The sequence below is a fragment of the Ambystoma mexicanum genome, chromosome 9 (assembly GCF_040938575.1).
Source record: "Ambystoma mexicanum isolate Mex_15411 chromosome 9, UKY_AmexF1_1, whole genome shotgun sequence".
Lineage (NCBI taxonomy): Eukaryota > Metazoa > Chordata > Amphibia > Caudata > Ambystomatidae > Ambystoma > Ambystoma mexicanum.
In genome coordinates this window covers 997,678,408-997,704,583 of record NC_090931.1, presented here as the reverse complement: position 1 = coordinate 997,704,583, position 26,176 = coordinate 997,678,408, and the positions used below count along the sequence as shown (strand labels likewise).

Sequence of the window (26,176 nt, the reverse complement as noted above, 5' to 3'; positions counted from 1 at the left end):
CTACTTGGGGATTCCCCTAATAACAAGCATTCAAAGCAGGCCCTTGTTTTTGTGGCTCTTTGTAATTTGCTATTTGTCCAGGTTAAATACTCCTTAATGTCATCACTTGCTTTGATAAAGCGTATATTCCTTGGTTTAGCTATCTCCCTTGTTTCTCTAGTCTCCATGCTCCAGACATGAAGCTTGTGTTTGAGTATTGAACATGCTTTACTAGCTGTGTTGGATTATTGAAAAACTCACATGCGTTAATATTTCCCAACATCATCTTTACATTAGAGATCCATTCAATGTCTTTTACATCTTTTTTAACTTGCATGGCTTTTAGTATAGTTCGAGTTAAAACTGCTTTTGGGTTCTTGCAGACCCGAAGCCATAAGAGGACTGGTTCCAAATCCAATAAGTCTTCAACAAAGCTCATACCCTACTCTTTGTGGGTAGCAACATTTGGTGCCGAACTGGGCAAGCCCAAAAGTCTCTTTAGGAAAGAATGTTCCTCTTTTTGGATACTACTTTGGTCTGCAAATCCCCAGATCGGTGCTTCATACTTAATAGCTCCCATGGTTTGCACATTAGATACAGTTTTAATGATATTTATCTGTTGTTTTCTATGTTTCCTGATAAATCAATCTATTCCTCCAAATGATTTGCCTCATAAGTGACAGCTGTTTAGCCAAATGGGCCTCCCTGTAAACTTTTCAGAAAAGCAGATTCCAGGGTCGTCAAAATGATTCACTTTAGGTATGGCATTAAAATCACACCACATAGGTTTCTTCTTTTTCCACTACACATCATGACCTTGTTCACTTGCAGGTCAAGATTCCCCATAAAAAAGCAGATACATTGACCAAAACCTGTAAAGCTCTTGGGCTATAAGCGAGTGTGTGCCGTTATTAGCCCACCATTGACGGTGTCCTTTAGTCAGAATCTTCAGATCTTGCCTCTTTGTAATTTGAACTTTTTTTATACAATGTAACAGTGCAGAGGTAAGGCTCGGACACATTGGTGGTATGTTTTGGGGTATTTATTTCATTTATTTATTGTGCATTTGTAAGGCACTTATACATCAAGTAAATTGTTTCAAAGCACCCTTAATTAAGAAAAGGTTGGAAAAATGCATCTCTGTCCATAAAGCTAAGAGGGGTTTCCCTACCTAAAAGAAAACAAGTGAAATTGTCGGGAAGTGAGAAAATAGTCTGTCACTGTCATGTCAAAAAACCTGCTTCTGTACCTAAGAATAATGTGAAGTAACTGCAAGGATGATCTCTTCTTAAATAACACGTGTTCTTTGTGTTCTAACTCAACAGAAAAGATCAGAGTCTCTCTGGTAGTAAAAAATGATTAAATAAACAGTGTTCATAAATACAAGATTCCCATGCTGGGTTGTGCTCCTTTCCGCTGGAGTTCTTCTCAGTTTCCTTCCTTCTGGGCTCTTGAGCCCCTTTATCGCCTTAGGCAAATGTCAGTGGACAATTTGCAGGAATATGTTGTTTAGCTTCACAATTCTTTGTCTTTTCAAGTTCGTACAGTGCGTTATAAAATGAAGGATTCTGTTTGAGCAATTTCTGGTTCTTTGCCCCTTTCAATATCACATGGGTGCGAATCCCAGACACGCAATATAGCTTGGTTCACTCCCCTGCCAAGCTAATATCCTCTCCTGGCTCATGAAGGTGTGGGTCCCAGACTCACAATATAGCTTGTTTCACTCTTGTGTAAAAAGCTAGTGTCCTCTCGTTGACTCTCTCTCTTTCACGTGGGTCCCAGACCCTCTTAGTCTCTCATTATAGCATGGCTAGCCAACTGCCACTTTGCCTCTCATAGCGCTCTAACTACGTACATAGTGTTTAATATGTGCAAATGCAATGACCAACTGCATGTATTTTGTGCATGTGCTCAGATGCCCTGACTGAATAACTGTTTTTCCTATGCGTATATGCCCAAATTTGTTTATATTAACGTACTGCCTTTCAAATGAAGCTATCGGGCCTCCGTGGGCCCTGCCTGCTGGCCATAGACTCCAGATAATCACTAGGGTCTTCAGAACTTTGATTGTCTATTGTACACGCCACATATGACTATGTATAAGATGCGTGACTAGACTGCACTGAATATTCAGAGACATTCAACATACCTCTAAACATGCTACTCCTAAGCATAGTATAATGCATAATGAAGGTCTCTACTCTCCTCGCCACCAGCTCTGCAGACCTCTGCAATAGATTAGCTTCACACCAGGGGGAACTATCACCATTTTATCTGACAAATGTAGTAGCCAACAGCCACAGTTCCTTCCCTACTAAATATCGAAGCGACATAGGCCTAGAAGCCTACGCTACCACCCTCGCCCGCACCATCAGCGACAAAAATCTCAAACTCCGGGCAAGACTTGCCAAACTATACGAACCACTCAGAAGAAAACTACCACAGCTCAATAAAAAAAACAATTATTCGCTTGGCAATAATAAAATTAACAATATCAACCTGCTTTCACACTTAGCTACTCCCTACATTTATGCTAGCCAAACTTCAACCCATAATACCTTGCCAACTGTCTCTAACCCATCAAGGCCTCGCCAAATGACAGCCAAAACAGAAGTACACCCTCTTAAAGGGGCACTCGTAAATGCAAGATCCCTTGTTGCCCACGCCACGGACATAGCCGACCTAATATTAGAGGGAAACCTGAAATTCCTCGCCATAACGAAATCCTGGCTACACAATGCTGCAGGGCTCTCGCTTATGCTAGCCATGCCAGATGGATACATTATATCTAGGCAAGATAGCGACGGAACCCGAGGTGGAGGAATTGCTATTATTTCTAAAGCGAGCCTATCGCTAAGATTAGCCCCTCCTCAAACTCTGCCCTCTTGTGAAATCCTTACCGCAAAACTACCCTTAATGAACTCCCAGACACTAACTATCCACCTACTTTACAGACCACCTGGCCCACTGGGATCTTTCGCAGATGATATAAATAGCTTACTAGCTAATAACCTGAAAACATCCTCTCAGTGACTACTAATAGGTGACTTTAACCTGGGCTTTAATGATTCAGCGGATAAAAATACTGCCGAGATAGCTAACACCCTATCAGATCTAGGATTCTCACAGAAAGTCAATAAACCTACCCATAGCAAAGGCAGAACACTAGACTGGGTAGCTGATCACAACTGTTCAGTTGTCTTCACCTCTATCACCCCACAGTTGTGGGCAGACCATGCACTTGTGTCCTTCAATTTATCTACTAATAAACTTCCCTCAATGGCCCCACCATTAGCGCCACCTTGCCTAACCAGAAATAAAAAGAACATAACAGCAGACAAAGTGATCCCTGCCATTCTCCCGACTCTCAATTCACTGCCTGATAATCTGGACCCCAGCACATTAGTCCATGTATACAAAAAAATCATGCTTTCCTAGTTGGACAAAATTGCACCGCTCAAACTGAGAGCTAGCAAACCTAAAGCCCACCTAAATAAGTGGTTCACCCCACAACTAAAAGACTTACTCAACCTGAAAAGGAAATGTGGAACTGCCTGGAGACTGTCTCCCTCCATTGAAAATAAAGGCAAAGTAACTACTATCGCAATGCAACACAAAAAAGAAATATGCATGGCAAAAAAGAACTTGTATAATGAACACATTGCTAAATCCAATTCAAGCATGAAGGAATTGTTTGCGATCCTCAAATAATTGGAGTCCCCAATACCAACACCAGACATTTGCATTAAAAACAAGACCTGGTGTTCGGATATCCAAAACACATTTTCTAACAAAATAACTACCCTCCAAAACAAAATTCACTTAAAAAAAGATACACTAAAGATACCTAATCCCTCCTACAGACACCTTCCTAGAGACACCCCCACAACCTTGATTCCCAGATTCTGTTTCACCAAAACCAGAATTCTAGAAGTGGAGAAAACCATTCTATCTCTCAAACCATCCAATTGTAAAGGCGACTTCTGCCCTGCACAGATTATAAGAGATGCCGCCAGAGACTTATCGCCATTCATCTCAAAATTGATAAACGCCTCCTTCACTACTGGCACACCATTCCTACTAATTTAAAACAATCCTGGGTACTCCCACTTCAGAAAAAGCAAATGTTAGATCCACTTATTCCCACCAACTACCGCCCTATCACAACGGTACCATTTCTACTCAAAATACTTGATAAATTGGCCTACATACAGATCCAAAAATACATTGATCTGCACAACTTCTTGGGAGCTAGACAGTCTGGCTTTCGACCACTACACGGGACAGAAACTGCCTTGATCGACCTAAAAACACAGGTTGGTGAGTTGAGAGATAAAGGGAAGACAGCTCTTCTTATTACTTGATCTCTCAGCTGCATTTGACTTGGTGGATCATACGGTCCTCTGCAGACATCTGGACACAGCAGCTCACTTCTCTACCGAGGCTATCGGATGGATAGAATCCTTCCTGAGTGAGAGGACAATGAGGGTGTTCTCCCAATCGGCGGCAGCAGCAGACCCATCTCCTATCCATTGTGGTGTACCACAAGGGTCCTGTGTCTCCCCACCCTTTACAATATATTCACCAAACCACTATTCGACGATCTGGACCTTCTGGGCATCACCTACACTAACTATGCAGATGATACACAGATTCTCCTCCCTCTTTCAGGTGATCATAGCGCGGTTCTAGCATTGGTGAATAGGGTCTATCTCATCGTCCAGGCTTAGATGGCCACCCACGGTCTATGCCTGAACGATGATAAGACTGACTTGATAATCTTGGGTACTCATACTAATATCAACAAACTAGGTCAAGAATATTCCTTATTAACCATCGATAACAACACCATCAGAGTCACAAAAGAGGTAAAAACCTTGGGCTTCTACCTTGACTCAACGATGTCCTTCGACAAACAATTAAAATCCTTGGCCTCATCCACGGCTTATACTTGTAAGCTTATCAGAGCGGGTAAGCCATTCCTTTCCAACGATCGCTGCTTGATCCTGGCGAGAGCACGAATACTCTCCAGGTTAGACTACTGCAGCGCCCTCTACAGTGGTGTGAACAAAGCCATCATCCAAAGACTTCGAATCCTTCAAAATAATGCCTTACGGGCTGCATTAGGCCTAAATAAGAGAGGATACCTCTCATCCATCAGACGTCAGCATAAATGGCTGTCGACAAATAACAAAATATTGTTAAAAATGGTCTCCCTTACCTATAAAAGACTAAACAATGCGGCCCCGAGCTACCTTACAGACAGACTAACCAGAAGAACCGCCAATAGACCGACAAGACTTAACAATACCAACTGCCTTCTGGTACCCAGATTTAAGCTCTCCAAAATTGGCGGCAACAGTTTTCCTGTACAAGCGGCCAAAATTTTACCCCACGAGCTTAGAGCAGACCAACCCTATACACACTTCAGAAAGAATTACATGAATTGGCTCAATTGAACTGACTACTAACATCCACTATAGTATGCACCAAGGGCCCTGCTGATTCCTTCTTTGGCCAGTATCCAAAGAACCCAATCTGGTGCGTACCTGTACATTTGCTGCCTTTTGCGACAACCTGACTTTTGCATTAGCCATTTATAACATGTTGTAATTTACCTTTTGTGTTGTAAATATATTTTATATTGTACTTGATTGTAACCTTGTAAGCTTTGCACCTTCTTATTGCTACGCCCTCATACCCACGGGTTTGGTGCACATTATAAATAAACAAACAAGGGGGCTGGTGTTAGGGAGAATTCTCATAAATGGCTAATTTCCCTTATCTACTGAGTCCCTCGGCAGCTTTGCTGGATTTCTAGGGTTTGTTTTTCACCTGGTAAGAGTGTCAGCCTTTTTCCCACTCTTACATGTGTTTTGCTGTGTGTATTTTTACCATTTGTGTGATCTTGGGCTCTGGCGCCTCACCTACTCCATGAGCATCATTTGTGTGTGTGTTACAAAGCACCTTCACTGCAGTGACACAGGGTTGTCTTTTAGACTTCCCAATGACTCCGTTTTTCTGGGACTGACTACTGTCTCCCAGAAACATGTGATGTTGCCATTAACTTTATGTAGTGACTTTGAACCACATACCCAGTACACCCCATCTTACATGGAGTATTGGAAAGGGTTAATTCTTATCCCTTTTTGTCTGTGTCTCTTGGAGCCTTGTTTCGCTCCCTTTACATCAAGACTTCCGTATTTTTGTACCGCGATTATCTTACATAAACGTGGTATTGTTTTAGGCTATTATATTAGCCTCGAACATAAACCCGCTTGACCAAATACATTTTATTTTGGCTCCGGCTGGGTTTATGCGCTGCATCTGGGTGGGAGTGTGAGTGTTGGCATGACCACGCCTGGGTGGAGCCCTGGGCGTTGGCCTTCGCCACGTCTGGATGGGAATGTGGTGGCCGACAGGTGCCGCACTCGGACTGAGCTGTGAATGTTAGCATGGTAAAGGTCAGGTAACCCACTAACCAATATAAACTCAAACTCTGCATGATTCCTTTGTTCGCCGTCGTTTCGTGGGCTTCTGCACAGAAGCCCTCCTTAAGGCGCCTGAAAGTCTAGGTAGGCAGGATGTGAGGGAGGGGTCTTCGGACCCCTGCCATGGGTTCCCTTGGTAACCCAAGTCGCACTCCTGTTTGATTGGCTAAGGGGACTGTCCTTGCCAGGACAGACACCCTGCTGTGTGATTGACAGCCAGGCTGTATGAATGGGGGAAAACTGCATAAAAAGCAGGTCTCTGGGACTGGAAAGGCAGAGTCGCCACTGGAACGAAAGAAACAACGAGGAACTGACAGAAGAGGACCCCTACAACGACTGAACGGCCCGGTGAAGCCCTCCTGCAGGTCCGAATCTTCAGAATCCGACGTCCGAGAAGATCCTCCAGGAAACTTCTTCCCTTGAGCTGGTGGGACCAATCAGTTTGCCCAAACTGGTCAAATTCGCTGTACAGAGCTACAGTGGGCCGGATAGCCAGGAAGGTCGGACCCTGCTTGGGTTTTAAGGAGCGCACCTTTTTTTTATTTGTTTTGCTCTGCTGCTGGCTTCTTCCCTGGGTGGCGCAGGACCCTCCAGCTTCCTACTTTGTCAGTCCGACAGTCGCTTCAGGAATTGTGAGCCTGCAGGAACCACGTCTCTCAGCTACAGCTCCCTCTCCGTTTTAAGGTACTGTACAAATCCGGTTATCCGTTTTGTTCAACCGCAGTGAAAGTGTTTGAAATCTTTCTCCAATTGGGCTTGTCCTTCTCTTCGAATTATCAACCAACCTCGTCCGGAATCTGTGCCACGAACTTTACCGCGAACTCCCCTGAACTGTGTGATCTTGAGCAAAAGACTTTTGACCCATTGACTTTGGCCCTAACCCTTTTCTACCTGATCCTATCACTGTAGTTCCTCTTGTTCCATTGCCCTGAGTACTTACCTGTTGGTGTGATTTAATTTCTATTAACTCTGTCTTTCCCTCCCTTTTAAATTGCTGGAGTGCCATTTTGCTCCCACTTGATTTTGTAAGCTAAACTTGTATGGGATTTAAGGGAAGTGGTGTGGTGTATTAAGAGTGATTTTTGAACTGCTTATAATAGTGTAATGTTATACAACTGAAGAGTGAAATACATGTATATTCTTTTACTTGAAAGCCTTGAGTCAGTGTTTGCCTGAATCATAGTAATTGCTGTCCTTTGTGTAACTATTTGATACTGCTCACTTACCCTTGAGATAAGTCTGGCTGCTCCACTACTGCTACCACATTTTCTGTGTAGTACAGGCTTGTACCAAAGTTGAATTTTTACTGTCACTTGTAGTCTTAATTGTGTGTAGTGTTCTCAAAGAGTACTGCATATAATTCTGTCTAACAGTTGGATGTAAACGGTCAGAAGAATGCTGCGCTCCCTGAGAATAGTCATCCCCAATCCCATAGGGGGCTTCCTCCCTCGGTGCACCACCCCCAGCGGGACTTTTGTACTGTGGGAGCACCGCACTGGCCCCATGGCAAAGATCTCCCTGTAGGGGAGAAGGGACGACATCCTCAGACTCGTCACAACAATTTTGTGCATTTAATTGTTCTAATCCTGAATGTATGTAATCTACGGTGTTCATTATGACAAAATGTCCTCCTAAGTATGCTTTTTTATTATGATCTTATTGCCATTTACTAACTTCCCTTTCTTTGAGTGTTTCTGATATCTACATTGCCCACAAAAAAGTCTGTCTCTGTGTTTATACATTTCTTCCATCAATAAATCACAAAAGGGCTCAATAATGCTCCCCACTGGCAAAGTTGGGGTAAATGTAGATCTTTTGTTACGTTCTGATATTTGTAACATTCCCTGCTCTATATTCAGTGTCTTAAGTAATCCGGTCACTTGTTGGTCTGAGCGTTCTTCCAGAGATAGCAACTGTAAGGAACTCATGGTGAAAGTAGTAAAGACAGACACAAGTGATCACATGTCAAGGGTGTTTATTGAACTATAAATGCAGTGTGGAAAAATGCCTAAACCAAACATAAATCTAAGATGGGAGCAAGTGTCAACGATTAAATGAAAATAAGACAATCCTTGTGGCGTTGTGAAGATAAAAGGCCTTTACTAAGAAAAACCTATTGCCAATTTCTTACGCTAAATACAAAAGCGTGTGGCATCGTTTTCAAGAAAACAAAAGGGTGTTCTCAAATAATAAGTCCGGATGTGATTGCCATGGGTTTCCCTTCCCCACGTTTTAGCACGGGATAAGGTGGGTCTACTCAGCACAGGACAGAGTCAAGCTTTCCTTAGCACGAGCCAACTGTTCCGCTCCATTCATCAGATTCTCTGATGGCTTAAAAGTCTTTCCAATAAAAAGTCTCTTGCCCACGAGGGCCTGATAGTTCCAATAAACAAGCACAGTTCTGTTCTACAATTGCTTTGGGTGGCGGCTTCACCCATGGGTCCCCCTCTTCTGGGCGATGACCCCCCAGACACTACTTTTGGTGATATCTTTTCACCCCTGGATCTCCCTCGGCCGGGCTCAGACCCTAAATGTCATGTGGGACAGTGTACTTCTCCTGTCTTACAGTATCTCTTGGTTTCTCCCTTGGTCGGGCTCGGACTCCAAATGACAAGCGGGAAAGTGTACTTATTCAGTCTTCTCTTTACCGGGATTTACTTCCCGTGGCTTTTCAATGTCTTTTCAAACAGTACATAGTGAACATCCCTCAGCCGGGTTCACGGTTGTCAACACAGTGTTTCTTGGGACTTTAGACTTTGCCCCTTCTCGTCAGCATCCCTCGGTTGGGTCCACTCTTGCTAACTACACATTCACTTTACTTTCAAGTGTTGCAGGATTCACGTGCCTTGCTTTCTCTCAATGCTGGGATTCACTTCCCTTGCTTTCTCTCAGTTTGCAGATCAAAGTCTTTCGAATTTAGGAGGATTTTACCAGACCTCCTGCATGACCATTTTGACCCCTTTTGGTGGCCCTCCTAAGGCCTTCTGGTACCTGTAGTTTTGCTCAGATGTGGACTGACCAGAGTGTCTCGAGTTAGCACCCACGTGGTGCCAGTTTCCCATAGCAGCTGGTCTCCCCTTAACACTTTTCACAGTTCATTTAACTTTCTTCAAATAGCCACTTCGCAACTTTCATTTAACACAGTTTGGTTCTCATCTGTTTTCCCTTCGACGCAACGGCTCTGATAAATCGCTTAGCTTTTCTTGTCCAGGCCTGTACCACGGTAGCAAGAGCTTCGCTCGCTTCTGCTTATCTGCATAGGCTTGCCCCGTATACCGTTGATATCTGCTGCAATACACTTGCACTATTGTTTGCGGTCTTATGTCCTCTTCCACGAAGGTTCTGCGTGCCTGGGACAAAAAGTGCAATGTTGCTTCCCTCCTCGCCACCCTCTCGATTCCCGCCGCCTTTCTCCTCTTGAACTGCCATGCCTGGTTAGCTGTGCCGTCGTGCTGTCTGCCGTGTTCATACTGTGCTGTTGTGCTCAACCTTTTATCCTTGCGGGGAAAGGAAAGAGCTGTCGCGTGTTTGTGACTTGGATTATTTGCCTGCCCATTAGGTTGGGACACGTCGGGTAAACCGGTTTAACATTAGTCTCTTTACATTGAAAACAAGTGTTTGGGTTGAAATGGAAGGTGATAGAGTATCGGATTGTCCTAAGGGATACGATGGGGAAGGTTTGTGAAATGGACAAGAATGACTGGGATGAAGAACAGAACAGAGGGGATTGTGGGAACAGTATTGTTCTGTCGTAGTGATTGGGTGTTTGGAAAATGACAGTCAGGCACGGAATTGGTAAGGTTTGTGAGGCAAACGGAAATGGCTGGGACCGTGAAATAAACCAGAGGGATTGAAGGAACCTGTACTCTTTTACCTGAGTAGATTGTGAGTGCGGGAAATAATCAGAGGGATGGGAAGAAGAATGATTGGGAATATTCTGATAGCGAACAGGATGACCGGTTTGAGATCCTAGGGGATTGGTTCTGTACGGAGGGGTTATTGGGTTTGTGGAGGAGAGATTTAATGGACGGAAGGGGGGGCAGTTGTGGCACAGCCCATAAAGGTCTCAGAGATTTCACCCTCCTCTTCTGCTTCCTCGGTCATACTGCATCTCCCTTTGGGCAGTCTCCTGAGCATAACCCCGGGTTCCCCTACCCAGGTGATCTTTTCCCTGCTCGTTTGCCTTCAGTGTTGGGATAAGAGAAGGTCAGTCCTTTTGTGGCCACCTGAATAAGGCGTTTCCCCAGATCTACTTGGGAGAACACACTCTGGTTTCTCACACAACACATTTATATTTCACCATCTGCTAGCGTTATAGCTGATATCGTTGGTAAAAATGTCATCTCTACAGCAGTATTGCACTTCTTAGAAATACATTTCTTTCATTTGATTTTTCAACAACACAGATATGTCTACTTAAATGTTCCTATGATACATTCCTATACTTGCATCTTGTATCTATTCTGTCTTTGTTTATGTTTCCCTCCTCTCATGCCCCGTGCTCTTCTAACCTTATGTCTATCTGTCTTATACTGATTTGTTTGATGGTGTTGCTCTTCTATATCTTTTTAGTTCTAATATATAGAAACCTATTTTATTTCTTTGTTGTGTAGCTTCAGCACTAGTACTAGTTGTATCCTTTCCGCTCCCTGTGCTTTCTGGGTCTGAACTGATGGGTAAACTCCCTGGGTCTAAACTTATGTGTCACTTTGGACTTCTCAAGCCACAATATGACACTCTGTCGTAGTCAAAATCTCTTTTGTCCCTGGAAATTATTTTGATGTTTTAAATGTTATCTCACCTTGATAGTTCTTCAACATGTGATCTAATGTTGCATTTTGCTCTTGATAGATTCAGGTGCGTTTATGCATTTATTTAATAGTTGTCAGGTTCCACATTTTCTAAGATTTGTTGATGATCCCACAGGGACAGGGCTCAAAGATCTCGCAAGAGACTGTTTAATAATGTTGCCCTTCTTGAATAAGACAAGTGGAAGTGGTAATGTGGGATCACTTTTTTACAAGATGAGCCAATTTAAAATCATTGCTATGGCCATGAAATGTCACAGCACAGTTAAGTCGCTCAGGATCGGATTCCTGTTCCTTGTTGCTCTATGAATGAATACAATCCATTTGGCTCTAATCATAGAATGATTAAGCAATCTTTCTGGGTAACCTCATCCAAGGAGCCTTAACGTAAATAGGTGGGTCTCTTTAACATAATCTCCCACTGAAAAACAGTTCCTCTTATCCTGTGGAACCGGCCATCTGTACACTGTCTTTGAATGCTTTGGATGCTTACTCTTTAACAACAATGGATCTTTTTAGCTGTTGATTTTTCGATACAAGGAAACTTGTAGATCTACTGTAATTAAAGGTCAATGTTGAACTAACAGCCAAAGTGTACAACCAATGGATTCTATCACAGGTTATCTGTATTATCATGTCTTGAAGTCTTGCACAACAGGTCTGGGATCTATCTCTTCTTTAGCTGAGGTTTTTTTTTTTTTTTACTGAGTTTGTAGTGATAGTCTTCTAATGGCAGTAACATTGACTTTTTCCCTATCATGTCCTTCAGGAGGTCATATGTGGCTAGTTGTCATGTCTTAAATTCATTTTCATGTGTGTGTGCAAGATAATTCATTTCCGTGTTTCAATGTATGCTCATTCCTTGTAATGTTTGTGTCTCAATTACAGTTCCCATTTCTATCTGTAGAATTAATAGTTTGTCTTTTATCTATTTTTGTAGATTGTACCTTTTTTTATGTGTTCCCTGATGAAGACGCAACCATTAACTTGAAAGTATTTCTTGCTTTTGGTGAATAATACCAGTCTGTGCGCTCTATCCGTGATATTTGGTCAGTTTTGAATTCCTTTCTGTTGGTGTGTTTGCTTGATAACTGATTCGTCCAAGAGTTTAGTTGGAGGTCAGTGGCTGCAAGGCTCAATAGGGGCTGATATTCACCTGTCGACCTATTATTTAAAAAGTGTAAGGAATTTTGTTCCTATGCAAGCCTTTGCGCTTTTTGTTTGATTGTCCTCACAGATTCCGAGTGTGTAATAATTGTGAGGCACACACTTGTTAGTTTACTTCATACAAGAATGTTACATCTCACACTGGCAGAAATATCATGTAAAGAATAATAAGTCACACAACAAGAAAAAGCACTACAAGTAACAATGTAAATACACCAAGTGAAGTAACCTGTGTCCTCAATAATGTATGTGAAACAATTGGTATAAGCAGTAGGTGAAGCTAGGAGATGAATGTTTCATATATGAATAAAATGCAAACATTGTATGAAATAAACTAACAAGTGTTTACCTCACAATTATTGCATGCACTGGGAAACTGTGAGGACAACCAAACAAAAAGCGCAAAGGCTTGCACAGGAACAAAATTCCTTACACTTATTAACTTGAAAGGCATAGCTTTTGAAGTGATTGAATGTTCTGGTGAATATGTGTTTCTAAATACTGTTTTAGTACAATTTGTTTGGCTGGTTGTTTTTTTTCTTCATTTTTCTGATTGTATCCTAATTTATTTATTGGATATTTGGTTTGTTCCCCTTTGGATGTGCTAGGGTTTGTGAATGTAATGTGGAGGCATCATGAAGCAAGGCACAGACAACTGATTAAAATTTGTAGTCAAAGCAAGTTACTTGCAAGGTAGTGTGGAGTAAGGACTAGCTTGCCCTATGCGAAGGTGAGATTTTCCTACCTAAAGAAAACAAAAGCTAGTCTGTGTCAGGATGTCTGCATCCAAAACCTAACCATACCCTCACAACTGTTATGCTGATTTATACTGTGCACCGCTACCACCCAGGGACAGTCTCCAGGCGCTCACGTTGCTCTGCAAAAAAGAGGACCGGGTTGGTTTGTGAGGGAAGAGTGATAGGATAGGTCCAGAATCGGGGGAAACTGGCGTCCGTTGCTTTGGCTTGCAGATGGTTGGTTGTGTGCACTGGCTTATTGTATCCGTATGGGTATTGTCCAATCCCTGGATTGTGTCTATGTCTGTTATGTAGGAGTGTGCCTGTGTGTTTTATGTGTAGAATGGATGGTATGTCAGTTTGTGCGCACTGGCTTGTATCCGTATGGGTAAGGTCCAGTGCCCAGGTTTGTTGTTGTAAGGTTGTGTTACTTGTGTTGGGTGTGTGCAGGTTGGCTAGCCCAGTGGGCGTGTATGGTGTGGTGGTATGTATGAGGGAGCAGGAGCGGGGTGGTTAGTACATTGGCTAATCTCTAATTCTTCTATGTGGCTAATATACACGATTCTATATAGTGATACACATGGTTTATTTAAGTGTGACACATGGCTAATCTTCACAATTCTGTCTAGGTGTGAAAAAAGCTAGTGTGATGCAAGCTAATATTCACAAATCTGTCTAGATGTGTAACGCAGGCTAATCTTCACAGTTCTGTCTGGATGTGATGCAAGCTAATCTTCACAGTTCTGTCTAGATGTGACGTAAGATAGTATTCACACATCTGTCTAGATGTGATGCAAGCTAATCTTCACAATTCTGTCTAGATGTGACACAGGCTAATCTTCACAGTTCTGTCTGGATGCAACGCAAACTAATAGTTACAATTCTGTCTAGATGTTACACAAGTTGATATTCACAGTAGATGCAGTAATACTTAAACTGGTGGCTTACAAAGCAATCCGGCTAAGTGCTAGGTATGGCTAGTTAAACATAGTAAACAAGAATGGCACAGCAGTCAATGCAATAACTCTTTGATCTGGGAAACCTGGTAGAGGGCCACAACAGTAAATTAAGCAACATTAGACCTGGGGCACCTGGATAGAGGGAAAAGGCCTAAAGAGGGCACAAACAGTCAATGCAATAACTCTTAGATTTGGATAGGGGTACATCAGTGAATGCAGCAACCAATAACTCAGTGCAATAACAATTTGTATCGGGACACCTGGATAGGGGCCACAGCAGTACTGCAGCAACCTTTGACCTGGGCACCTTGAAAGAGGGAAACGTCCTAATGAAGGGGCACAGCATTCAATGGGATAATACTTTGAGATTGTGTTGCCGAGACAGTCTGTCTAAATGGAAGATATGGCTGGCTGCCACAGTCTGTCTAAATGCGGGGAATGCCTGGCTAGCACAATATGTGTAAATGTAGGATATGGCTAACTTACTCAATCAGGCTAAATGTGAGATGTGGCTAATTTACACTATCGAGCTGAGTGGCAACACATTTGACAACTTAATGGATTTATATGGGGTAACAGTTGCTGAATAGAGATTGGTGCATGCAGGTTACAAACTGATGGGTGGTGGGGAAGATAAGATAGAAGAGGTCGGCCAGTTTAGTGGGGCGCAGTGATTACTGTGCCCCCTGTCTGCACCACATCTACTTTGTCTGTCGCCGCTGGTTGACGGATTCCTGCTTCTCCAGACGACACGGTCTGGAGCGGTTTCTTTGGAAGATGCTCTTTGCCTCTGGGCCCTTAGCAGCAGGGGCTGCCAGGCAAGGGGTTGCCCTGGATGGGTTCTTGAGGGTCAACCTGGCCCAATCGGGATGGGGCAGGCTGGGAGGCAGGAGATGGGGAAGGCAAACGAGGATGCAGCTCGGTGGATGCAGCCAGGGGGCTGTATGCACCCAAGTACAAAACAAATGTACAGGCCAAGAAGGCTACATGGAAACGCTCACCAGGGGCAGATGGCTACTTGAGGCGGCCGCATATGGAAAATCGGGAGCAACTCCATCCTCGGCTTTCCCTCCCCTGCAGGTCTCCACACCTTCCCTCCACAGGAACCCCACCCTCTACCTTCCCTCCCCTGCAGGTCTCTGCACCTTCCGCACCCTCTGCTTTCTCCTCCCCTGCAGTTCTCCACACCTTTCCTCGATTGGAACCTCACCCTCTGCTTTCCCTCCCCTGCAGATCTCCACACCTTCCATCCATAGGAACCCCACCCTCTGCTTTCCCTCCCCTTCAGGTTTCCACACCTTAACTCGACAGGAACGCCACCCTATGCTTTTACTGGTCTCTACACCATCCCTCCACAGGAATTCCAGCCTCTGCTTTCCCTCTCCTGCAAGTCTAGACTGTCTTTCTCCATAGGGCACCTCAATCGACTTTCCCTCCAGTGGGAGGTCTGTGCCCTTCCCTCAGAGGACCCTTACGCCCTCTACATAACTCCCCCTCCCCCCTCTGCCGAGGAACAAGCACACACCTCTGCAGAGTCCTCATCCTCATCTAACTGTATACAATGTGTAGGGATGTCAGCCTCAAAAGAATAGTGTTCAAAGGAAAGTTCAGAGCTCCAGCTCTTAGCTTAGGATCAGTTTCCCCTTCCCCAAGTTCAAAATAGTTGTCAGAATATTTGGATTCCCTTCCCCAAGAGTTCAAACCTTCCAAAAATAACACAGTACTTTGGGACACTTTAAACTTTAACAAGGATACTTGTGGAGATACACACAATATATATGATTATGCAAGGTTAAACACAATGCATTGCACTTTCTTCAATGTTCATGTGAGTACAGATCGACACTAAAAGGGTTTACCACACTTACCCCTATTTTTGCAATGTCCATTTAGGACATCAGGAAGTGAGAATATTAAGTGGGAGAAGACCTTGAAAGCATTCAATGTATGTATACCAATTGATACTGCAAATTGAAATTTTATATTTTCAAATAGCCCAGAAACCATTCAATGACGAGACACTTTTCACCATGGGTTATCCCTGACATCAAGTTATCCCGCCTGTACATAGCCTATTACAGTGCATGAAGCTTACACAGGAGCCACACATTTAAAGGCAGGTAACATAGACACTGCACACCTCGTGATGATTTGTAGTAAATAGCCACCTATGTGCAACACTTACAGAATGTATCTGGTGCTTCTTATAGAATTGGGTGCCCGAAGATAACCACGAGACTGAAATGCATTGGACAGCAGTATGATGCTTATGTCTCCAGAATAAATGCTTCGAGGGGATTGGTTCCTCCGACGTATTCCACATCTATGACAGTAATCACCACAGCTTTGCTGCTTCGAAAAATAAATTTGGCGTCAGTGTCCTACGTCGATGATGTCGATACGCTGTCCCTCGAGGGCCTCCGGCGAGCCGACGTCACTGGATGTTATAAGTAGGACACAAGATGCCCATAACCTCAGTTCTGTTTTTTCCGCGAACGTGTTTCCTTCGGAATCTCGGCGCGCCTCGGTTCATCTACCTGTTGAATCAGTTCTTCGTTCTTGGTTTCTTGTGAGAATCAGGTCTTCGTCGTCTTCTACCCCGAGGTAGGGCTTCAAGAGGTTCCGCGACTGCGGTTCCAAGATGTCGCTTAAGGACCCGCACAACAACTGCCTGTGGTGCCTCAGCGAGGACCACTCCACCGATGATTGCCAGTCTTTGACATCGAAGGCCTTGCGGGAGGGGAAAAAGCTATCTGTAGGTAGGGTTTCCAAACCCCGTAAGTCGCAATCCGCTCGGCTTTCGACCGGCGATTCGAGGGGCGACTCAGCGTCGGCGTACGTCCAGGGGGGGTCTAAGTCCCGGAGTGGGTGCCGCCATTCCTCTGCCTCTTCTAGGCACTCTCAGAAGCGTCATCACCGGTCGCCTTCCCCGTCCTCATCTGAGGACTCCGCCAGACGGCAGGTAGCTTGGCCCAACAAGCATTAATCTCCGGCAGAATGGGATGCATTTCGCAAGGAGATGATGGCGATTTTCGAATCGCAGGGCTCCGTTCCATACGCGCCTTTGAGAGAAGCCGGCAAGGAACGCACTAGAGCCACCGCTCGCACACCTTCGGGCTCAGGTGGTCGGCATGATCATCGGGAGCCGTCGAGGTCCCATTCAGACAAGGTAGATCGCTCTAGCCATGCCCGCTCCAGGTCCCGATCCTCGTCGCCCTCGAGACCGTTGGAGCCTGTGAGGCCTTCTAAGAAGGCAACGACGCCATCGGCGCCATGTCCGTCGAGGGGCTCTCTCGAGGCTCTGCCTCTGAGGAATTCATTGACGCCATCGGCGCCGAGGCCGTCGAAGGACACGCTCGGGGCTCCGGCCTCAAAGCCGTTGTTGAAGTCGTCGGCGCCTCGTTCGACGTCGACACCGATTACGTCGACGCCCTCAATGCCTTTTGAGGAGGCTTTATCGAAGATCCCCCGGAGACCAGTGGAAACCCCGGGGAAGGCCCTGAGTAAATACGTGAGGCCTGTGTTTGAGTCTTTTTCTGTACCCTGATCCAGGGATTTATTCCAGCCTTTGGATTACATCTCAAAGGTGGATGAAGGGTTAGATGTGGAGGGGTTTGTTCCTTCTGAGGTTCCAGATGACCTGTTATCAGGTAATAGCCAAATGGAAGACTTACGTTAATCCTTGCATGACGCCAGTGGTCTGGACACCTCTCTGGAGGTTGAGTTGGTCAGGCCTGAGCCTGGTACAACCGCCGAGTCGTCGTACAGGCGTCTCTTGTCGAGGGTGATGGAATACTTTGGGTGGTCTGCTCCACCCGTGGATTTTCTGCAGGATGACCTGACAGATATTTTGGACCAAGGTCCACCCACTGAACCGGTGCTGCCATTTCATATGGCTTTACAAAGAAGGGTGGTGGCGGGTTGGACTGCTCCGGAGAGTCTCCCGGCAGTGAATAAGTCGCTACCGAAAAAATACTGTCCAGCCAGTGGCGACCCCGGCTACTTGTCTGTGCACCCCACTCCGGAGAGTCTGGTGGTGTAGGTGGCTACGGCCCCAGCAAAGCAGACTGCGTACCCTACCATCCCTCCAGATAGGGACGACAAGAGCTTTGACGGTTGGGCGAAGAAAGGGTTTTCATCTGGGGGTATGGCTTTAAAGTAGCCAACTCAGTTTGTGCCTTGGCAATATTCACTCACACTCTGTGGAATTGTGCATCTTTGGCGGCTGAACATATTCCTGAAGGGGAGGAACGGGATGGTTTTCTTGCCCTCGTTCAGGATGGCAAGGATGCCATGTGTGAATTCGTTCAGTCGGGTCTGGACGTGGCAGACTGTGTCAGCTGGTCCATGATGGCGAGCACTGTGATGCGCAAGTTTGCGTGGTTGCGTAAGTCAGGGTTTGCTACTGATGTACAGCCCCGGCTTCTCAACATGCCCATTGATGGTGACCATCTTTTTGGCAGCAAGGCTGACAAGAGCCTTGAGAGGTTGCAGACCTCCAAAGCTGCGGCAAAGTCGTTGAGCGCTGCAGTATGTCAACCTCTGCCTTTTTGTCCTAGGGGACCGCAATGGAGGGGAGGTTCCTTTCGATACTACTCTTCCTTTGGTAGATCGAGGGTTGCTACCAGTCAAAGGGGCCAGCGTAGTAGTACCAGAGGTGGAAAACAAGGTACTTCAGGTGCCAAAGCCGCTCTGCATTTGCCTCTTTGCCCTCGGGCACTGTCGCAGCCGCTTCAGCTCAGTCATGAGGCCATGTCCCATGGTTCGCCGGTTGGGGGAAGGTTGGCGCAGCATCTTGTAGAATGGTGTGCATTACTTCGGATGTGTGGGTTCTGGAGATCATAGCCCACGGCTACTGTCTTCTTTCCGGCAGAGACCTCATGACATTCCACCGGGGAAGTCCTTTGAAGAGTCTGGATCCGCTCCTTTCGCAGGAAATCAAATCCCTGCTGGAGAAAGGCGCCATAGAAGTGGTGCCTGTGGTGGAGAGGAACAAGGGATGGTATTCCCCATATTTTTTGATCCCGAAAAAAGACGGGGGAGTGAGACCCATCATGGACTTGCGTGGTTTGAAGAAGCTCCTCAGGAAGGACAAGTTCAAGATGGTTACTCTCTCTCAAGTCCTCCAGGCCCTTCAACTTCAGGAATGGTTGGTGTCTCTCGACCTCAAGGATGCTTTCTTTCATGTGCCGATTCATCCCAAGCACAAGAAGTGCCTGAGGTTCGTGGTTGGCGACTCACATTTTCAAGTTCGGGTCCTGCCGTTCGGATTGACCTCTGCCCGAGGGTCTTCACCAAGCTCATGGTGGTGGTGGTAGCGTAGTTCAGGAAAGGGGGGCATTCACATCTACCCCTACCTGGACGATTGGTTGATCAGGGCGCACTCTCCCGAGCAAGTCCTGGATCATCTGTCAGTCATCTGTCACTCCCTTCACAGACTGGGCTTCTCCCTCAACTTAAAGAAGTCCCACTTGACACCTACCCAGCGGCTCCAGTACATCGGAGCAGTGCTCGACACATCCCTGGGGCTGTGTTCGCCTCCCCAGGTGAGGGCTCACCACATTCTGCAGATGGTGCACAAGTTTCAACATGCCCAAAGTCTCCCGACATTCGAGTTCTTGAGGTTGCTCGGCCTCATGGCATCCTGCATTCTACTGGTGCCAGAGGCCAGGTTGCGGATGAGATCTCTGCAATGGGCTCTCTAGATGCAGTGGTCGCAGTCCTCCGGCAGGATGTCAGATCCCATTCAGGTGCTGCCCTCGTTCGCCCAGGATCTTCTGTGGTGGGCCGTCGAAGGCAATCTGATGAAGGGGGCTCCATTTTGGATACCCTGGCCGAATGTAATGATCGTGACGGACGCGTTCCTCAGGGGATGGGGAGCTCATGCCAACGAGTTGACAGTCAGCGGTCGTTGGTCTCCGTCAGAGTCCAGACTCCATATCAATCTATTGGAGCTGAGAGCCATCAGGTTAGCCCTGAAGGCTTTTCTGCCGTCTGTGCGGGGGAGGAATGTCCTGATTCTGACGGACAATACAGTGGCCATGCACTACCTCAACAAAAAGGGGGGGGCAAGGTCTCTCCCACTGTGCAGAGAGGCGATGCAGCTCTGGTTCTGGGCCATCCAGCAGGAAATTTTGATCTCGGCAGTTCATCTGGCTGGAGACGAAAACGAGGCGGCGGACGCTCTGAGCAGGCAGAGCACGGTCTCTCACGAGTGGGAGCTGGCTCAGGAAGTTCTTTTGGAAATCTCCGCCCTTTGGGGGACCCCACAGGTGGATCTTTTTGTCACCAGTGTCAACCAGAAGTGCGAGAGATTCTGCTTGCTGGAGTTTCCTCGTAAGAGGAGCCTTAGGGGACGCATTCGTAGTGGAGTGGTCCTTCCCACTGCTGGACACGTTTCCTCCAGTCCCCATCATTCCCCAAGTGCTGTGGAGGTTACAGAGGTTCGGTTCCTGAATGATCGTCATTGCTCCGGCATGGGCCAGGAGAGCATGGTACCCGGACCTTCTAGACATGTCCATCTGCCCTCCAAGTCGGTTTCCCTACCGAGACGATCTGCTCTCACGGGAGGGGGGTCGGGTTCTCCATCCAGAGGGCAAGTCTCTCAGCCTTCATTCCTGGTATCTGAAAGGTTGAGGTACAGGGTTGGGACCTCCCTGAAGACGTGATGGAGGTGTTGCTTTCGGCCAGATGGCCCGCAACAAAGTCCCTGTACCGTTGTCGTTGGAGAAAGTTCTGCGACTGGTGCAGGGTACAGAATGTGGATCCTTTTTCATGTGCCATTCCTGTGGTTCTCTTTTTTGCTTTCGTTAGCCCACAAGGGCCTGCAAGTGGGTACCATTAAGGGTTACCTGGCAGCGCTGTCCATATTTAAGCGCTCGCCTGAGGAGTGTTATTTTAAGATTCCTTTGATTTCTCAGTTTCTGAAAGGGCTAACTAATGTGTTTCCACCGTCACCTTTCCAGGTGCCCGGTTGGGATTTGAACTTAGTTTTAAAGTTCCTGATGGGAGTTCCGTTTGAGCCCTTACATTCTTGTCCATTGAGACTGTTGTCATTTAAGACTGTATTTTTAGTTGCGGTTGCTTTCGCTCGTACAGTGAGTGAGTTGCAGGCACTATCCGCCAAGCCACCTTTCACTGTGTTCCATAAGGACAGGGTTGTCCTTAGGGTTCGTCCTTCTTTTCTTCTGAAGGTTGTGTCGGAATTTCATTTGAGCCAGAAGGTAATTCTTCCGGTGTTCTATCCTCCTCCGCATCCTGGTAAGGAAGAGGAGAGGCTCCATAGGTTGGATCCTAGGAGAGCTTTAAGTTTCTACATCTCACGCATGTCCCGGGTCAGAGCGGACGATCAGCTCTTTGTAGGATATGCTGGAAGGCGTTTGGGTCAAGCGGTTACTAAACAGACCTTGTCCAGATGAATTATCTTGACAATCTCTGAATGTTACCGTTTGGCTGGTAAGGACCCTCCGGTAGGCTTGCGGGCCCATTCTACTAGGGGTGTGGCTGCCTCCACTTCTCTGCAAAGGGGTGTTCCCATTCGCAACATTTGTGAAGCAGCCACATGGGCCTCTGTCCATACTTTTGTAAAGTACTACTCCCTGGATTCTATCCATGGACAAGATTTGGCCTTTGGCAAGGCGGTCCTCTATTCTGCAATTTGATTGGGCATTCTAAAATTCTAAATTCTTTTCCCACCTCCAAACTTTGGTACTGCTTTGGGAGTCTGTTATAGATGTGGAATACGTCGGAGGAACCAATGCCCGCGAAGAACAAGTTACTTTCTTACCTGGTTACGTTCTTTTGATGGGATGTTCCGACGACGTATTCCACATCAAACCCTCCCAGCCTGCCCTTCTACAGAATTTCTTATGCGATTGCAGCTTATGTTTCCGCAAGGCTTTCTGTAGTCATTCTGGCAGAAGGTTAGTGCCACACGTTCTGGGGAAAAAACTACAACTGAGGCTATGGGCGTTGTGCGTCCTACTTCTAACATCCGGTGATGTCGGCTCAACGGAGGCCCTCGAGGGACAGCGTATCGACGTCATCAACGCAGGACACCAACGCGAAAAGAATTTCTGAAGCAGCACAGCTGTGGTGATTTCTGTCATAGATGTGGAATACGCCGTCGGAACATCGCATCTAACTTTACCAGGTAAGAAAACTTAACCAATCGAAGACCAAAAACGATTTTCTACTAAATATTTGTGAAAATCAAAGAAATCGAATATCACATATGCATATGTAAACAAAATGTAACACTCATTCATGTGAACTATTCGCAACAGGTCCTTCCAGACGATAGGGTTTTTTTAAACCCTGTCCTTTTCAGTAGTAATTTTATTTGAAAATGTCTTTATAATTAATCCTAAGGATGCACAAACATGTTCTTGCTTTTATAGTGTTTGTCCCTGATGCTCCTCAAGTCACTGGAACGGTTCTGTCATTTCATCGACACCCGTTTTTACAACGGGTATTTTGCTGCTGTATTGTTGCCGGAAAAAACTTTTCGCTATTTGTTTTCATCATTTCTGAGGGTGGGGGTTTCCCCACAAGCCCCCCATCATTTACTTATTTTTTTTTCATTCCCGATCCCCCCAACCCTTTATATGCCTAAGCCCACCCCCCAAAAATTTTAAAAAGTTTTTTTCAGCAAAAATGCCGCAGCAAAGCACTCGTAAAAACTGGTGTCGCTATACCTATTGGGACATTACCATCTTCTCGGTTCCTCTGTTAAACATCTGTGAATTACGGCTGGTCTTTCCCTAAGAATATCTAAAACTCGTCCCAGTAGAATGTTGAACACAGCAAAAGGCTCCTGATGGTGCCTTTTGGCTTCTTCTCTAAGTGAAGACTGGTGATGCTTTAAGCCGGGGGTCTGTGACAGCAGTTATCCAGATGTTTTGATTATATCTCCCATTATACCTCATCATTAAATATCCTCGCTAGTTATGAACTGTGTTGTAGTCCAAGATATCTGGAGAGCCAAAGGCTGAAGGCCCCACTTTTCGGTCAGATGAGGCAACAAAGCAAACATGCGCAAAAGCTGGACGCATTGGCCATGAAAGAGACCTTCACCGAGGCAATAACAGCATCGGCTGTTAGGTAGGGCAGAGGGTGGACTGAATAGTATTACCTGCGGGGGCAACCCCACTACTTATTGGTGAGGCGAGCTCTACTGGCTGGGTAGGAACTTCTGGCTGATGGGTAACTTCTCCCTAGTGGGGAACTGTTTACCAATTGGACACTAGTGGCTAAAGGGGGAAATCATTGGCAGAAGGCTTTTGGCTGAAGCTGTGGCTTAAGTGTTGTTGCGTGGGTAGACTGGACTGCATTGCTGCAGCCTGCCTGGTTACGTTTTATGCCTCGCCATGGCATTTCTTTTTACTGCACTTCAATGTTAAAGCAAATATATCATGTTAACGACCACAAAGAAAGGAGTGTGTTGTACTGCTCTTCAGATGGGCACTGCTGGGCACAGTATTGCAAAAGGAAAAAGAACTGTCATCGGGCAGGAAGATTTACAAAAAATAGGCATTTTATTTCTTTCACAACATTAAAACAGGAAAAAAAATATCCTATCATGTTTGCTTTAACCATGATGGCCAGTAACAAATGCCATGCTATAGGCATAAAGTGTAACCAAACTGTCTTAAGCAAAGCAGTCAAGTCTAGTCGCATAACACTGATCATGGAAACATAAGTCTTGAACATGGCTAGACTGGCCTACGTTGCTGCAACCAACCTGGTAACTTTTTCCTGACTCTGGCATGGCATTTTTTACTGGGCATCAAAATTAAAGCAAACAATGTTTTTCGACATTTTGGGGCTTTGTACCTTACATTAGGGTAAGTAAATGTTTTTGGGGTCGATTAAGTAAACTAAGTACTTATTCCTGCAGGACTACTGGTATATTAAAGTATTTGCAAGGCCTGAAAGTACATCACGTTAGGTGATGCAGCTTACCTTATGCATTGCTTTTTGAAGGTAAAATACATTGAATGTGTGGGATACATTAGATCTTTTGAAGTATGCTGATGGCACTTGAGCGAATTGCTAATGTTACTTATGACGGGTTTGTTATGTATTTAGGAATAAATCCGATTTGGTTAATTGTAGTTCATATTAGCTCCCATATTCTTGATAATTACCTTTTTGGAGGAATCGAGTGGCTTAAAGAATATGCAAAAACAGATGGTAGTGAATGAAGGTCGAGGGTAAATCGAGCTGTACATTTGTAATCTTTCCAGCATATACTAATATTTGTTCATCAATGATTGTTTTTCTGCTGCAAGGAGGTGAGCGATGGGCTTATGCCACATGTGAATTTTACTTTTGTAAAGAGGAATTTCTTGATCAAACATTCCTTCACGAAATAAACAAGTTACTTGCATATTTTATTTTATTAAAATCAACAATACAGCAGTAGTTCATCTAGCTTCAAAAAGCATGTTCAGCTAAAATCTTTTGAGTCTCCCGATGGCACCTTTGCTTTAAAAACTGTAAAAACACGGGAGATCGTGCAAAGGGAATGGTGCTGCTGTTTTTTTCTATGAAATCTTGCATGTCTCCACATAAGCTGTTCTGGCCACTCATTGCAGTAACCAGCTGGGCCATTTCACCTGCTGGAGCTATTAAAGAGGACGCTCTCCCCCTAGATTAATCCCCTCCGACATTCGTTTTTTGCACTGACAACTAGAGCAGGCATTCAGAATTTGCAGGTGGCCAGTGTGACGCACATAATTGCCTACAATTTTAGGCAATGAATAAAAATGGTCTACATTACTTGTCAAAGGTTGTATATGCAGTGCCAAGTGAGATCTATGGGAAGCCTTTTAGGGTTTAGAGAACAGTTAATAGCAAGGCTGCACAGTGCTTTTTTAATCATAATGCATTTGTAATATAGCACTTTGATCTTCTCCTTGTAGGAAATGGTGTTACATTAGCCACTTTTAAAACATTTATGAGTGAAAATCAGTTATCGCTAGAGTAAAAGTGATTATTCTTAGGCAGCACATGTTAGATTTCATTAAAAGTTTTCAGCTCTCCCCTTCCTTGTTAAAATCGGTGGGGAGTCTTGTTCCTGGAGGGGTTTAAATCGGTATCCGTGGACTTAAAATGGCTTATTCTGATATTTTTCCCGGAGTGCAACTGAAAGAGTTGAAAAGTGAGGTAATAAATAGTGAGGTTATTTTTAGTGCCATTAGAGGTTTAACGCTGTACAGAACGAGGCTCACGGCTCACTCAAAAAGAACAAATACTGATAATATAGACATTGTCTGGAAAAAAATGTAATTGCTTTTGATACGTGGTAACTGGTGAACAAAGGACATAATTTAATCCTCGAATTTAAAGTATGTACCTATTCACCGGGCCCCCCGCCCGCCGCCAAAACAAAGCCGACTAAAATTCACTACTTCTGGAAGAGGCGAGTGTGACCCCCATGACCCAGGCGCCATTTATTAACACCTGCCTGTAACGAGAGCCTTGCCACATGCAGCTTTCAGCTTCAGCAGCACACAGCTGATGAGGAAAGGCTCCCAGGGTTCAGTTTGTGTCACTTGCTGTTTGCCGTTTCCATTTCACAGATGATTAATCTTTCTGCAAAGAAAGGCCAGAGAAACAAAGCGCTTTGGGCTCTCCCTGCAGTTACTCCTCCTGAATGCACACTAGCATGCTAACTAAAAGGCCTTTAGATTTCCTGCCGAGTGCGATGTTCTGCTAGTGAATGCAGCTGGTTGGAGGTCACCAGTGCAAGCCTCTTGCCATTGTGTAATGGAGGCTTTGGCGGGTTTCATGAATGTATTTTTGGGAGGCGGGAAGAAGGTGTTTTCAAAAAAATTAATGCCGAATCAAAGGCGATTGGACAAGTTGAATTTAATTTGAGGAAGGGTGAATCATCAATGATGGGCTCAGTTTCTTGTGCAATCATTTGTAGAATCAATTCTCGCCCGTCTCCTCCCATCTATCTGATAATTAATGATCTTAATTTGATGCTGTAGGTGAAATCGGCCTCTGTGATGAATTGTTGTGTAGCA

General features: G+C 45.3%; 1 protein-coding gene across 2 annotated transcripts in view; it reads left to right on the top strand.

Annotated features, from left to right (window-relative positions):
- Positions 1–26,176, top strand: part of OLA1 (Obg like ATPase 1) — a 1,322,767-nt gene that overhangs the window by 813,663 nt on the left and 482,928 nt on the right. The window lies entirely within an intron of this gene.